Raw genomic sequence first — 16,281 nt, forward strand, 5'->3', positions numbered from 1 at the left:
AAGAATTTACAAACTCCAACCTCTGAATATTCAATAAGTTTTACTCCATCATCGTAAATTCTCCTCCAAATTATCCACCCAGTGACAGGTCAAACTTTTCCGTTAAAGAGTTATTAAACAATTTTCGGCCAAACTATTTGAAATTGAATTCCTCTCTGGCCCATCTCACAGGGACTTTCGCCTTAATCGTATAATTCAATTGAATAATTCAGAGACTATCCTGCCCGTGCACTGCAATATTAAATTACACCATTTTCCTCCCGAGACAATTGTCTCCAATTCAACTAACCTAATTACTTTTCTTAATTTTTCATAGGGTCTCACTGGTCATTATCAAAGACAGTCCGCGATAATATCAGTCAGTTCCTGCCAGTTTACATGACCACCCGTTAAAAAATGTATGAATCACTCACATTGGAGGTGCTCTTGAACAATTTTGTCGGTGACCGCAGAAATTCACTCTATCGTGCTTGCTTCTTATTATGTAAATTACACTATCGATCATGCGACGAAAGTCCAAATTGTCGTTAATTGGAGTTAAATGGCATTCACATACATGCCGCACTACTCTCACAATCGTCAGTACATCACTCTAAATATAGTTCAACATTGCATGGTGTTAAAAGGTTTCATGGGATAATAAATGGAATGATAAGGGAGAAGAATCAACACAGTGATAAGTGGGATTTTCCCGAAAAGACTGAAATAATTTCTAGAATTATGTCTACGCAGTATTGTGGCACAATTTCTGCAGAAAAACTATTCGGGAATAAGTAGAAAAGAGCGATAAGCTATTCACGCTTCAAGATCATGGAAAGTCAATATCAATGCATAGGTCAAAATTACTTGTCCTTTTTATTTTCCGCATGAATATATCGAATTGTCATTTCTTGTGAATATTGCGGAAATTTGATTATCAAGAAGCAGCTGAATCAAAACTAATCTAGAATATACGATGATAGGCTAATGGAGAGGAGCGAAAGGATTCTGCGTAATTTTACATTATTTGCTTCAAATGTAGACGGTTTTCTGTGGCTCATCGGAGTTATTTTGCCACCCTTTTCTCCAGCCTTAAACTTAACACGTCACCGCACTCGTCGCGATTCAGGGCAATAAATATTCATGGCAGAGACTTTTATTTATATTTGCGGAAACAAAACAATTTGGATAATTTACTAAATTCCCTCCGAACCATTTCCACCGACAATGGGCCACACTTCGCGACAGACATTCAATTACAACTACAAAAATCTCGACAAATTGCGAAGGGGTGATTTGCTGTCTAGACGTAGAATGGCAAAACCGGTGAAATTGTTACAAATGGCAGCAAATGATGCTAATGATATTTTGCAAGGGGGTGATCGGGACGACGGGAGGTATTGCGTGGGGTGGTTTTCTTCACTGAAAAAATTCATCATCGAATTTCCAAATCATTTAGCAAAATTGCGAATAGTTGGAGACACACAGTGTGATGAGAATGTCTCGCATTGTGACACGATATGTAGTAAATGTGTATATTTCTTGCAGAAAGTAATTTTGTGTCTTTTTACTTGACAATAAAAATAAAATTCATCCAATTTAATTTAGTTAAGTAACCAATAATTACCAAAGTTGCCAATTTTATTGGCAGACTTTCACCCACTATTAAACCCGATAAACATTCAATGGCATAATTTTGACTATTTACAATGATGGGGAAGCAAATTTAACCATTTACATTTATTTGTTTTTGGTCCAAATTTCACGTTTATTGGGTGGTTTTTCCTTGGAAACCATGCGTTGCTGAGGATTCACATATAATGTAATTGAGAACAGTTGTCAGTGAGTTAAAACATAGAGATTTTCCCACAGATTTGGCTTGAATTCCACCAACGAGACGTCATGTTATGGGTTTATGCTCAGCCTTTTGAGCTTTCTCGCTGACACTAAGAATTTCAGAGATACTCCCTTCCAGAAATCATTCTAATAAATTCCAATTGGAGCGTATCTAATCAACAAAAATATGTAACTTATAAAATTTATTAACTTTAACTGATTATACGTGATTGTGTGCAATTTGTTAGATGGCATTTTGTCAGAAGGGGTGGGCATTGAAATGTGAATAAATCAATTTTATTGGCAATTCTTCCACTCTGTGAAGAAATTCAGCTTCTCGCTCATCGGATTCAATGCCAATGGACCATTCGGCATCGCAGTGAGGATAATTGTGTGGCCAAAATATGCGTGACGTCTCATCTCCACTTACCACACCATATCGAATATCCTGCCTGGCAAACCCGAAGGACGTGCAATTTTTCATCGCTGACAAAACTTTTGCTGTGCATGCAAGAAGTTGAGTGTTGAGTTGAAATATGACGGTTGAAATAAGACACTATTCCATTCTGCCAAGTGTGAGATTTACGATTCTTCATGATTGCTAGTTGAAAAATGGCCTTTTTTCAATTCACTCCTCCACTCACATTTCTCCCCAGCAAATCTCTGACCCATTGCAATGCTCATGAATTGATCATTGGGCAAAAGTAGACGCGCCAACTTTTCTGCAACAGACATCTCTGGGGATTTTGATACAATTTATGCCGAAGACGAAGCACACAAGAAGTGGATGAATCAATTCTGGCATTCATCTAGTCTTCCGCGACAATCGCATAAAATACATGCCGAAAAATGCTTCAATTGTGCGATAAGTTGTAAAAAGTTTTGTAGTAAAACATCATTGGCAGTTGGAAGGGTGAAACTTGCAGAAATACATAGTCATAATCGTAATACAGCGGACGCAATATTACGCATCTTCCATGCCATTGTTTGCTTAAAACTCTTCAGCATTTTTCAACGCTTCGCCAGAAACATGCGATGGTGCTAAAGTGAAGAAGGCATCAAACTTTCCTCCTCATTTTCAACAATATCAACATCACGTATGTTTCAATAAAATTTTGTTACACTCACGAAAACTTTCATTGTAGCTCCAAGTAAAAGAAGTAAAGGGTGTCCATTTCATTTCTGCTCCTTTCGACGTGAAGAAATGACAGTGGAAAACGACTTTTCTTCCACATTCCCAGTGCTTGACCGGACATCCGCATTGTACTTTGAGATCTTTGAGATTGAAAATGTTCCCGTATTTCACGTTAATTCCTTCCTCTCGCGCCAGGAGGCCTCAATCAAAAGAGTTCACTCACATTTTCTTCAGAGTAAATAAGAAACAAATAGATGAAAAAGCTGCTTTAGACCATCGTTAATCCACACTTTAAAGAACTATGTATTGAGTATTTTTATGGGAAATCACGGAAATGCAGATCACAAGAAACGCCAAACGCAGATATTTTTACGTGAAATCTCAGAAGCTTAACGATCAAGATTTCAATCCAAAATGGAAACTTCCAACTAAATATCATTTCAATACACATAACTTCTGTTTTAATGTGAAAAATGATCTAAAATTCCGTTTATACCATAAATAACCAACCATTGTGACTTGCTGCACAGTTACTCATTCCCGAAACTTTTCCTTCGCGGCTATGAGGATTTGAAAAAGGTTCAATGATAGAGCGAATGAACATGGGAAGAACGGAAATTCACATTCGAAGTATGTTTCACTCCTCTGACTTTGTGCACGAGACTTTTCCTCACCGACAGTTGGGTGGCACATTCCGCTGAGGACACGAGGCGCCAATGTGACGACAAATCGGTAAAAATGTTATACACACACAATCACTGTACAGCCATTCTTTCTATTTACCACCCACAATAGTTTGGCTGGAGGAGCTCCACTAAATTTCGACTCCGCTTACAATTTTTCCAGCTTCTCTTCTTTTATAATATCTGTATAGGAGGTGGAAATATAGCCAGGATGCTGAACATGCAATCTGTCAGTATTGGTTTGGCGTGTGGAAAGCTCAGAATCACTCTTTCGTATCCTCCAACCATATTTTCCAGGATTTTTCCACATTTAAGTATTTTGAGGGATGAGAAATTCTCTACAATATCGGGGGAAACTTTAAAAATTTTACATCAAAATCTGCGTAAAATTGAATTTTTATCGATGGCATGAGCAAATTTAATGGTGCACGAGGAATATAAATGCAAAGAGCGACAAAAGAGGCGCAACAATTGTTAGTGGAGGCAAAAAACAGACCAAAAGCCATGCAAAGAGCTTCAGCACGTATTCGATTTAAATAACAATAAAATCACCAACCCCCAATTTGACGGTTTCAGCCACACAACAGATATCTGTGGCTCCAAAACTTCTGCAAAGTATTCCAAAATTTTCCACACCTTCGCACAGACAAATAGAAAACACGCAGCCTTTGATTACTCTCAAAAATGTAAGATCATGTTAAGTGTTTCCAACTTGGAGATAATTCTCTAGATAAAATTCATTGTCACAAATTTCAAATACAAGTCAATAAAGCTGATAAAACAAATTACTTTACGCCAAGTACTGCCCTAAGACAATAATGTTTTATAGACGACAAATTGCCTCTCTTACAGCTGCACAGTCTTGAGCAAAAGTGTTTTGAAACGTTTCATAATGCCCTAACTTTGACATGCTAATCAATTCACGAGCTCGGAAAATCTGGCATTCAAACCTGCAATTCTGCCTTTCATCATGCCAATGCCATCCATGAAAAAGAAGTCAGAGAGCAATAAATCAGTGTTAAATTTCTCAAGTGACTCACACGATTTTCCCGAGTGTTGGCTCACTTGATTCCTACTGATTGCCAAGAATTCCATCTGCCGAAGAGATTTTCCGCCCAGAGACTCATATCAAAGCCATCATTTTATCATTTCTAAATTCGGCTGATCAGCGTTTTGCAATGAATTGGAAATATATATTTTTTCTCTCTGTGTGTGGAATTTTTGGCATTCGACTGCAGAGGTGATAATTTGCAATTCAATGGAAGAAATAAATAAATGAATAATTGAGGGCGGAGGGAAAAAGAGTCATTGAATATGTAATATATGGGAAAAATTGTATTGACGGAAATTGCACGAGGATGAATTAAATATTTTTGTGGTAATAAACACCGTCTGCTCGCCCAGTGAAATTGTGCAATAAGCCAGATAGTTATATGGCCATTTGACTCAAATTACCACCCACCACATGTCACTATTGAAGCGCCCAAGAGTTCAATGGTGGAATTCCAAAAATCCATTCACGCTTCCTCTCAATTTCTACTCTAAATTCAGCTCACGTCCATGTCAATCGCTGGGCACTTTTTCCCTGTAACAATCGACAATATTTTGGCATGCACAAAGCCACAAATTCAATTTGTAATGATGATAAAGATGTGATTGACCAGCTCGTACTGTTACCACGCACATAGGGCACATTATTATATCATTTTTCTGCTGCAGGCCTTTGTAATTGCATATCCCCTTTCAATTGTAATTCCATAATGTCATTTGTTGGGATTTCGTGCACAATTTCCATCACAGTTCAATCGAACATGCCAATGTGACAAGTGAAAGAGAAAGGTCGGCCAGAAATTATCATCATTATCACTCAATATATGGACAATAAATTTATTCATTGAGAAATATTATCAGAAATTCCAAATTTATTATATATTTTAAATTCTATTGAATCACAATAATGTTCAACATTTTCAAATTAGACGTTCTTACAAACGCATTGAATAGGTTGAATTGATGTGATATTTAAACTAATGTAGGAAAATTGGATGCAATTCAAGCCTATATTATCATGTATTTTGAAAAAACAGTAAAAGAGCTTTTATTAACAAAAGAGTTAAGGTGATTTTCAGTGACATTTTCGAATTTTCAGCTACTAAATGCAATTTATTACATTTATTATTTTTTTCTAAATAGCTGCCAATATCCAATGTTGCATGTCCGATAAGTGTATTCAATCAACATGAAATTGACACTGAGAATGTAGCATTAAAACGGTGATTTAGCAGGAATTGCCAATGGCAATGCAATATTTCCGTCTGCGTGAAAAGCTGCAGTGACGGGAGCATCTCATGAAAAGTACGAATGGAGGAAATTATCCCAATCCGACATCATCAGCAGCCACAACATGAGACTTAACGTTGTTTGAGGCAATTAGCAATTGACGCTTTACTATATACATACTCGCTGAAAAGTTGATGTTAAAAGTTGCAAGTGTGCGCGCGAACACACGGTATGCAAAGGTATGTATTAAGTCAGCGCAATTTCTGTGCAAATTTCCACTCTTCATCTCGAGATGTTCCGATGAAGAGTTGAAGGTTAGAACAGTTTGTAAATATATTATATTGGAAAGACAATCACAAAAAAGTTGTGTGTCTCTTCAAACAAGCGCAGACTGTGAAATTAATTCAAGAGAGACCAGCGAATGAATTCAAACTAATCGAGAGCTACTGGAATCTAACATGTTTCACGATATTGAGATCACCATATATACCGAGTGAATCGCGGCTGCAGCAGATGAAGTTAAACTCGAAATGCTAAATTTCTCAGTCGCGTATCTGTAAATTTACGATATTATGGTGATTAGAAAGATGGGGATTCCCCTAAAACCGGGAAAATGCCAACTGATTAGCCACTAATTTATGAATCACCTTCTCTAGAGGCGCTAATATTTTACCCTGAATTATAAACTTAGCTATATAGTGCCAGACTTTCCGCGGACTACCTTTGGAGGTTATACAGTTACACCAAGAATTTGACGGACATTTCAGACACTTTGGCCAAAATTTGTCATGCATCATGAAAATTCAAATATATTTAGCTAAAAGCTGCAATATTTCACTTAAAAATTCCAGATGGAGTAATTATATATGTATATGTATGGGTTGGTAAAGGGCGCGATTAGATCATAGAACCAAGCGGACGATTTAGCATTAAATTTGTGAATTTAATATGGCCCCATGAATAATTTTGCCCCATTACGCGATCACTCAAGTAGGAAGTGGAGTAGAATTAATTCCCAATTCATGCTATATTATCACATGGCAATGTGAGAACAAAATCATTGAAACTGAAGCTGACTATGCGAATCGCTAAACGCTCATCATCTATAAATTACTCAATCGCCATCCATATAATCGCACTCAAATCAGACAATATCACAGTGGGCAACATCGCGGTGTTCGAAATATGGTCAGAGATTTGAGACGGGAAAAAAGAAGTGATTCTCTTTTACAGCCACTTTTTCGTCTGACATGCGACGGCGAAAAAAGTGTCGGTGTCAGACACTTCACCTTGGCCTTTCCTACGTTTTAATAGCACTAATGAATAATACGGGCTATTATGTAACGAAAGATATGAGCTTTATGTACATACTTTTATTGTGTATCTAATAACACCGCATTTTTTCAGCCATTTCCACACACCAACAACAATCGCACTTTAACCAACAGACAGCCAGACTTCAGACGGCATATTCATTATTTCCCGTCTAGTTTTTGAGAGAGCGATGAAAAAACTTAATAATATATGGAAAAGAGGCTTGCGTGTTTCTTTTTTTACACAATTTCTTCTAATTACTGCCCCTAGTCTTGCATCTCAGAGCAAAATTATAATTCAACAAGACAATAATTAATGTATCGAGCGGTGAAATCTTCATGAAAATCTTGTTTTACACGCTCCCATGTTACGAATTTGTCGATTGAAGATGTACAGTCGAGACTCGCGCGGGTGGATTGAGTTCCTCTAACTTTTTATCAATTCAGCCTGACGATGAATTGAGGGGTGAATCTTTTGACCCTCACTCGTAGTGACATCCGATTATTCCGCAGAAGATGCAACCATTCGAGCGTAACGAATCCCTCCCAACAAGTGTTACAAGACAAACTAAGGGTTGCGATGACTTTTAAGTGGGTGGATGCTAAATTTGTGCCGCAGACATGAGGCATTTGCATAAAACATCACAAAAAATAACCGTCTTGTGGAATGGGAAGAGCCAAAAATTGCACATCCACAGACATTTCCGTCAATATTTGCTAACATTGCTTATATTTAACGATCCTCAATATGCGTTATTTATCCATAATCTGCGCACTTCAATTGTATACTGTCGACAGAACCGAAAATAGGAATGAGAGTTCCTGCAAAAAATGAGAAGTTTTCGCGTAAGTTTCAACCGTGTACATATTAGCGAATTTCAGAGAGATTCTCTGCTGACAGGCACCGACCCTGAAATTGAGTTCGGAGTACCGACTTCCCGCCTGTATTTTTGGCACCGTTTACATGCACCTCATGATAGCAAAGCACTCGCGGTGTTTGAAATACAAATATAGTACAAATGGGTAGAAAAACTTGAAAGTAGACAGCGGAACATAAGAATGAAAATTATGCGAGGGAGTCGAAAATGCGCGCGTCATTTATCTGACCGCACATTTTCAACAGTTTTCATTCTAAAGCATTTAATTAGATGATTCTGAAAGACTAATGGTTTGAGGAATGAAGAGATTACTAAATTAAAAGCTTTTTTTTCGCCTTCAGATATGATGTAAGATTCAGACATTCAGTGAATTATTACACATAATATTGCGATCCTATTTATGCACAAAAGACAAAAGGGAAAGCAACTTTGCGTGATAGGCGGTTATAAGTTTTTAAGTGACTTTTAACATACTTCAGATAAAAATGTAAAAATGTTAGTCTCGATTTTCTCAAGCAAAAAATTAATAAATCATTTCAGAAAACAGTTTCAATTTGAGTATGAAGTAGAAATTTTGATTTCAATGAGAATGTTAATCAAATGTATCCAATAAAAACCATAAAAAGCTTTTAATACATCATCGTCACTCGTAAAGTAATAAATCTCAACAGCATATTCTACTGATGTCATCGTTAAAAAAAAATGTTAACGTCAGTCATATTTAATTTTGTAATTCCCTACGCATAATTTACAATTGTGCTATAATTGGTTGTACGTAAAATTAAAAAAAAGAGACTACTATTAAAGAGTCATTATTCTTTTATGAAAACAGAACAAACTTATGTAAGACAGATAAAGGTAACCCCTCAGTAAAAGGAAACACTTTTTACGATCTATTGAAACAAATTTACGCAAAGTCACAACAGGTAAGCCAATAAAACAATATAATGGACATAAATTCGCAATTTCTTGCCACCATCCAAACATATGTATAACATTGTGCTTCGCATTTTTTCATTCGAATATGTCTGTCCGACCTTTCGAATTTTCTCTTCAAATTAGCAATAAAGACGGGCAATAAAATTTCGGGCATTTCTCATCATTCGCACGTTGCAATGCGCAATCTGACAGCGATCAGTTTGTATATTTAACTGTCGCAAGAAGATTGAGGTCTCCGTTCATATTAATTCAACACTTATTGACCACCAATCAGATGAGGAATTCCCCACAGGTGGTAAATACTGCCTTGCGAGGCGCACTGGAATGCTGGCAATTTGCATTCCAGTGGCGCCAAAGTGGTGGGAAAATGCTCCATGTTTTCCGCAATATGCATATCCTTTCTCTTCACCACGACGACACCCTCGCGCGCCCCGCGACTCTTATCGCACTGTCCGCTATCTATCCATATTTCTCATTAGCCCCCACCGCAGACACCGACGATTGCAATCGATTTCATCAAGGCAAGAACAATCATTGCGCTGTGAATTCTCCCAGGTGTGAATAATTCAAATGGCTGATCTCGAAATTATCGAATCATACTTTATTTATGCTGCGTGAATTCACTGACTAATTAAATCCGCAATCTATCACCATAATTGACTACCTGCTGCATTAAACATTTAATAACAGGGCTTCTTTCACGGAACTGGAAAATTATATATGTAGTGGCAAAATTGAACACTTCTTCAGTTTCATCGCGGTGAGTTTTGGTGGCAACCCATTGGCGCAAAAAGTGTGAAGAAGAAGTAATCATATGGGTGCTCAAGGTTGCTTCTTACAGCGAACATTATGACTTCCCACTCCTTGATCTTTCTCTTACTTGCCAATCAATGCTAACAGTGGCGCGTAAAATTATTCTGATGAAGTGTTGATTGCCTAGCATCTGGATGTGACCCAAATTCCCAGAGGAAGAAGCTCAAGAGGGCCCGCAAAAATGTGCCACTTTTATAGCGGAGAGCATCATCATCGAAACGTACCTGTAATGAAATGAAAAAAAAAGAAACGCCCGGTTAATGAGACCATATAAATGGATTTTTTACTAGATTAGCGAAAGAGCACAAAAATTGTATGGTATTCAAATGAAAATTGGGAAGGTCATCGAAGGGTTAAGTTGTGTGTCATTTTTTGTCACTCGACTCTCGATTCGTTGCGCAACAAGTGGAGTCATTTCAACTTGTTCCCCATTCCAAGTCCAATAGAGCGACAGCAGCAGTGAAAAAGAATACTAATTTCTTGGCAATATTAATAAATTGACCATAAGAAGGTGCTCACAGTTGTCAATGTGACCTTGCTGAAGGCTTAAAGCCACTATAGAAGCACTTCACCTGCTCAAGCGGTTGCCAGTGAGACGCCAAAGCGGTTAATCGTGAGTCCAAGTCTCGTGTACTCATTTAAGAATATCGTTACGAAATAGCCCACGATTTAAGAGATGTAATATGTTCAACATGACAGCCAAGCTCCGATTGCACATGATTTTAACCATATTCTGAGGTGAGCAAATGGAGGCGAAAAGCGCAATTGGATATGACAATTTCGACCTAATGCAATATCTCATAATTAAGCCCATACGAGGTGTGAAGAACTTATCTCATCGCTCGCGGCTGTGAGCATTAATCAAGGGATAAGTTTCTGAATAGTTTACGCTAATTATTTCAGCGAGAAAATCGGTCCAGACTGGCTAATGGCTCGCCCAATTAACTAAACGGCTTACGCTGCGCGACAAAGCTAATTTTATATAGAAAGATATTTTTGAAATTTCAATTAATTGACATCCTATATTCTTAGGATCCATTGAATACAATACTATTTTAGAAGCAATTATGATTCACTGCATAGGATCTTAACACACAATGGACCACCTTTGTGCATAATCACACTCCGATATCCAGTTTTGTCACAGTAGTAGAGCCTCTCTGGGCGGGGAAATTCCGTGCATATAATTTCATTAGCGCAATTTTCAGCGATTGCGGCACGTTTTCCAATAAAAATTGCACTTGGGTGTGAGAAATGAGTTGGTATGAAAAAAATGTGTGTCTTCTTGTCAAGCCTGACACTGTCGTCCATTTGGCCTTGTTCAGCTGTGAAGTGATTAATGAATCTTAATTACATGATAGAGTGTGGAGACTCGTATAAAATCTCGAATTCTATGCGCTCTCTAAAGCGATTAGTGGCATGTGGGAAGGGAGATGTATTGAATAGCTGTATCCGAATGCATTTCTGCTTAAGTGCCATTTAATTGAAGACTCACATTGATTACACCTTTCAATGCTGATAAGCGGAACTATCTTGATTAAATTGGCATACGCAAAAATTGTACTTTCCCAGTGAATTATTGCCCTGCACGGTTGGCAGAAATAAATCACACAAGCTCTGACTACCAGTGCGTTTTTCGGTGAGAACTCTGGCAAATTTGTGTGACTTTTAGGATGAGAGAGAGATGTCAGTAAAAAATTGGTCACGCATAAAAATATCAACGTCAAATAATCCTAGGCGGAAGAGAGAAGATGTACGAGGGTTGAAATGGTGGCGGAAAGTATTGAAGCAATAAAAAATGGAAATAAAAGGCGTCTTTCTCCCCACAAAGGCCACCCACATTCGCCGGGAATAGGGGGCTATTCTAAGTCGCACGCTATATTTTAAAAGTAGCACTGATAGCTCGAAACGCGGACGTTCACACTCAGGCGCCAACTGTCTCCAGAGCCACTGGCTTTTTCCCGGGGCTAGACGGAGAGGGGGTGGAGAGAGAGAGAGAGGCGTGGGTGGGTGAGAAAAGACAATTCCACAAATTTGCATACGAGTTTTTTACACAAGTTTCCACTTCTCTGTACCACTTTTCATCCAAATGCGTCAGTTAAGCATATAGTGAAAGAGGCGAGCTTTTACTCGCGGACCCCGAAAGTGATGAAATCTCCTTCCGTTGACACTCAATAGAGACAATTATCATTTACATATTCACATTGGGATAAAGCACTTGTAAATTGCGAGACAGTTATTGAGTGATAACACATCGAAAATTGAGTCATTGGGAAAATTTTCCACTCTGCAGTGGAAATATATTCTCAGCTGATCACTCTCGATCGTTTCGTAAAGTTTATATATGCACAAAAACACACATAGAAAAGCTACTCATCATAGTATTTTACAAACTCATTGAACGACTCTGTGTGTTTCTCTCTCATCCCAAAACACAATCCGCGCGGACCTCGTGCAGTTCAACTGGGTTATCACCAAGAGGGGAGTTAATTTCACATGCCGGCTGACAGAATCACTCTCGGCATTGTGAAGGGAATTCTCATTTGACTCGACAGAGCTTTAAATTCAATTAGCACGGAGAACAAGTGGTATCTGCCAAGTGAAACTTACTCCATCGGCCACTCGAGTCACTTTTTGTTCTTCTGGGAACTTTTTTGTCGTCACGCTCAACACGAAAATGTCTGGAAGTGATAAGTGTGGAATTTTACTGATTAGCGACGTAGACAAGCTTTCGCCACGAGAAATCCCTGGAGATTGCAATTGAGGTGTCTCTCACTGTGTCGAAACTAGAGGATCCGTTGCATCACACGACGGAAAGTTTCTAAACTCATGACCGGATTCCCGAGAATTGTGGGAAATTTGCTTATTAAACCTCTTAACATAATTGAACAAATATTTGGCACTCTCCACGTGTTTGAGTTTAGAGTAGAACTGATTGATAAATAGCGCTGATTATCTTCATTGAAACTGACTATTTTTTTTTGGTTAAACAAACTCATAATGGTTTGACTAACAAGATTTTCTCATTTCGAATTATTAAGAAATTTCTTTTCAGCATAATAATACTAATCAAATCCTAAAAATCGTTAACAATAATATTTGGAGTTCCAGAAGCCAATCTTCTTTTTTTTTGAGCACTCTTTACTCTCCTCGGAATAAAATGTCCCTTCATCCAATAGATTCTCACATTAATTACGTCAAATGCTACCCTTCTCGCAGGCGATAACCAAAGGTTTTCCTTACAGTGCGTATTCTTTTCAATATTCTCGCCCTTAATCACTCGCTGTTGTGGTATATTTTTGCTGTGAGATGCGGTCTTAGGCTGGGGATCCATCCAGAATCTCCCCAGACTTCCGATATTTTATCCATACCCTTTCAATATAAGGCGTCGCCACGAGGAGGGTGCAATTTCTTTATCGTCTTAGCAAGATTAATTGTTCTCGCCGTGCCCTCTGATTGAGGGAGAGAGACATCTCAGAAAATCCATCGAACATGTGCAAGGCTTCGAGATTCTTCCCAGATGGCAAGTGGCTTTAGTAATTTTCCATAGTTAATTTCTGTGAAAAATCGTCTTCCGTGCAGCAAATGATTTGCATTTTATTGGCACATGTAGAATTCACATAAAATTTTATTGCTTTCGATTAACAGCAATTTATTGAGCGCATTTTTATGACAGCGCGTCGTTTGAAAGTGAAATGCGATTTTGGCCGCGCCAAGAGAGCTTTAAGCTCTGTGTGACTTTAATTGAACTCCTCCTGCGGTGACGAATGGCTGATCTCGGGGCGCTTTTGTCTCCTGACCACTCACGAAGAGCATCCACTATTCTCTCCTCCGATTGATTTCTTTCCACTTATGTTCCTTGATAGCACACGACAGCTCTGACAGGCTAAAGAAATGACAAATTGTATGGGACAGCTTTTTCTCCTTTGGCAAGAGGGGCTCCTTTCACTCTGAATCTCGATAGTGCGTGGCCACTCCTCATTCTCCCGCGCATTGTGGAGCACAGAGAGGTCAGGCAAGGCATTGATGCTCGTTCTTTTATGGAGCATGGCAATGCTTGAAACAGTGACAACTTTTATGTTGCCAAATGTGTTAATGCTTCATTTGATCGCATAAATGGATTCATATAATTTTTTCCTCCGCACTCACTGAGGAGGAGAAGATTAACGATCCCCTCAATGTTCCATATTAATTTTATGATATAGTATTTCTCCACATTTTGTCCTTCACCTCTAGTCCTCCTTTTGAAATGTCGCACACTGCTCATTCCCATATCCCATCTGAGTATACTTAAGCTGAATGCTAAACTGCAATCGGAGCAATATCCGATTAACGCAATGAGGACTTTGCGGGCAAGTACTTAATGATTATAATTTCACCTTCTTGGAATCATTTAGCGCGCTGCGGCGCAAAAAATAGTGCTCAAATAGCTTCTCAAGAAGGAAAATTACTCAGCGATAAATCTTTCTCAGTATTTATGTCTTCATCTGCTCCTCTTTTTTTTTCTTAAACCCAAACCATTAAACCGTGTGAAGGTCAAGGTTGAGAGAATTACGAGAGGTGAAATACGAGTGACACTTTTTTCGACATCGCGCCACAATTCAAATAATGATGAAACATGATGACAACTATGTGACTCTTTTACAATCTAGCCGAAGCTTGAATATCTGTGGAATTCAGATGAGGGCATTTTTGGCGTGAATTTTATACGGAAAGTTCAAGTTTGAGCTTAATTTACAACACACTGCCGGCTTTGCAGATATTAACTGATCCCACACTCAAGGAAATCGCCCAAATGTTTTTTTTATCTCTTATAGAATGTAAATGAAAACAGTTTTTAAATTTTCATGTTTTAATTTTCACCGACACAACTCTATCAAGCATCTTCTCTCCTATCAACGATTGTGCTTCTTATCTCAAACGCGACGTATCAATTTATGTGTTTCTGAATGTGTGTGATAGTCTAACTTGCAATCTATCGCTCATGAAATGTATTTCCATCTGTATATGTAACTGATTTAAATATCAGGCCATACACGACTGATAAGATAGTGGAGTGGATGAGGTGTAATGTAACATGGGACAATGGCAATTAGACACTGAATTTCTGCGTAGTGTTTGAATGGATTTGAAAGAACGTATACACAATTTGCCATCGCGATGCTCGCATGTAGGAGTGAAAGTGGAGCAAAAATTGCTCAAAGAAGTGTATAGCAATTTTTCACAAAAAAAGAAGTTCTTTAGGTCATATCTGTTTATGTGGGTGCTTTTTGCTCAACTTGGAAATTCATATGATGGTATCAGTGGGAAAATGCAATAAAATTTAATAAGAGTCGAGTGGAGGAAATGAACATGTCTCTCGAGTTCAAATTGACCAATTCTTCTGTCCCGTCCTCACGTGGACTCGCGTGGACAATGCCAATGTAAGAGGATGAATGGAGAGATTACGATAAATGCAATAAATTTTTATATCTCCACTACACTCTAATACCACCCAGCATTTGACCATATATCCCCAACGTATGTTTCCGATTACCATTCGTGCTCGCTTGTTACCCAAACACGGTCTTACAAGAATGTCCGAGGGTGGCACCATAAAATATGTAAATCGACTCAAAATGAGAACATTTTCGAGCAAGAAAAAATATCACATTTTATATCTAGAAGATAGCTTTTCACAATGGTCAAACATTGGGCCAAAATAAAATAAGACTGTAAAGCTTTCTGGATTGAGTGTGACCACTGAGAAAATTTGTCGTCTCCTCCATAAGGACAACGTGATAAGTTTGCATTGAGGACATCAAAGATTCTTCACATTCCATATAAACACAATCTCAGCATCCAAGACAACGCATCTACGAGTGAGAAAATGCCCAGTGATTCAATTTATATTTTCCACATTTTCCCCATCCACACACTTTTTATGGTTGCCAGAACAAATATGAGGGTTGCAATTCTTGTCGATTTTTCCACACAAAGGGATGAATCTTCTGAGGGATTTTCCAGACGGACTCTGGCCGTCTTCTCACGGCGTTAAGCGTGAATACACGTAAAGAGCTTCCTATTATGCTGACTGATAGGATTTTGTTATTCCCTGGTCAACAGCGTAACTATGCAGAGGTATTACTTTCCATATAGAGGTGATCAAAGATATCCTATTTGATATATAAAATCTCCAATAATTGCTTCAATATTTTCCACATCACATTCGCAATTCAGGAATTCAGGACATTTCAATTTCAATTTGATCAGCGTATAACAACAATGTAATGTCACTCGTTAGAGCACGAAGAGATGCCGAGGGAAATTTTAAATTCTAATCTGTGGCAGAGTTGTAAAAATTCGCAAGATCATACATATTAAATTAGCAGTCAAATGGCAAAAAATCGCAAATTACGATGACCTGTGTCCTTCGTCTGATACAC

The 16,281-nt window shown here is 38.2% G+C and overlaps 1 protein-coding gene across 2 annotated transcripts in view; it reads right to left on the minus strand.

Annotated features, from left to right (window-relative positions):
* The window catches only part of LOC132258855 (forkhead box protein O), a 64,893-nt gene that overhangs the window by 13,104 nt on the left and 35,508 nt on the right, over nucleotides 1-16,281 (minus strand). The gene's annotated exons all lie outside the window — the stretch shown is intronic.

The sequence above is a fragment of the Phlebotomus argentipes genome, unplaced genomic scaffold (assembly GCF_947086385.1).
Source record: "Phlebotomus argentipes unplaced genomic scaffold, Phlebotomus argentipes genome assembly scaffold_4, whole genome shotgun sequence".
Classification (NCBI taxonomy): domain Eukaryota; kingdom Metazoa; phylum Arthropoda; class Insecta; order Diptera; family Psychodidae; genus Phlebotomus; species Phlebotomus argentipes.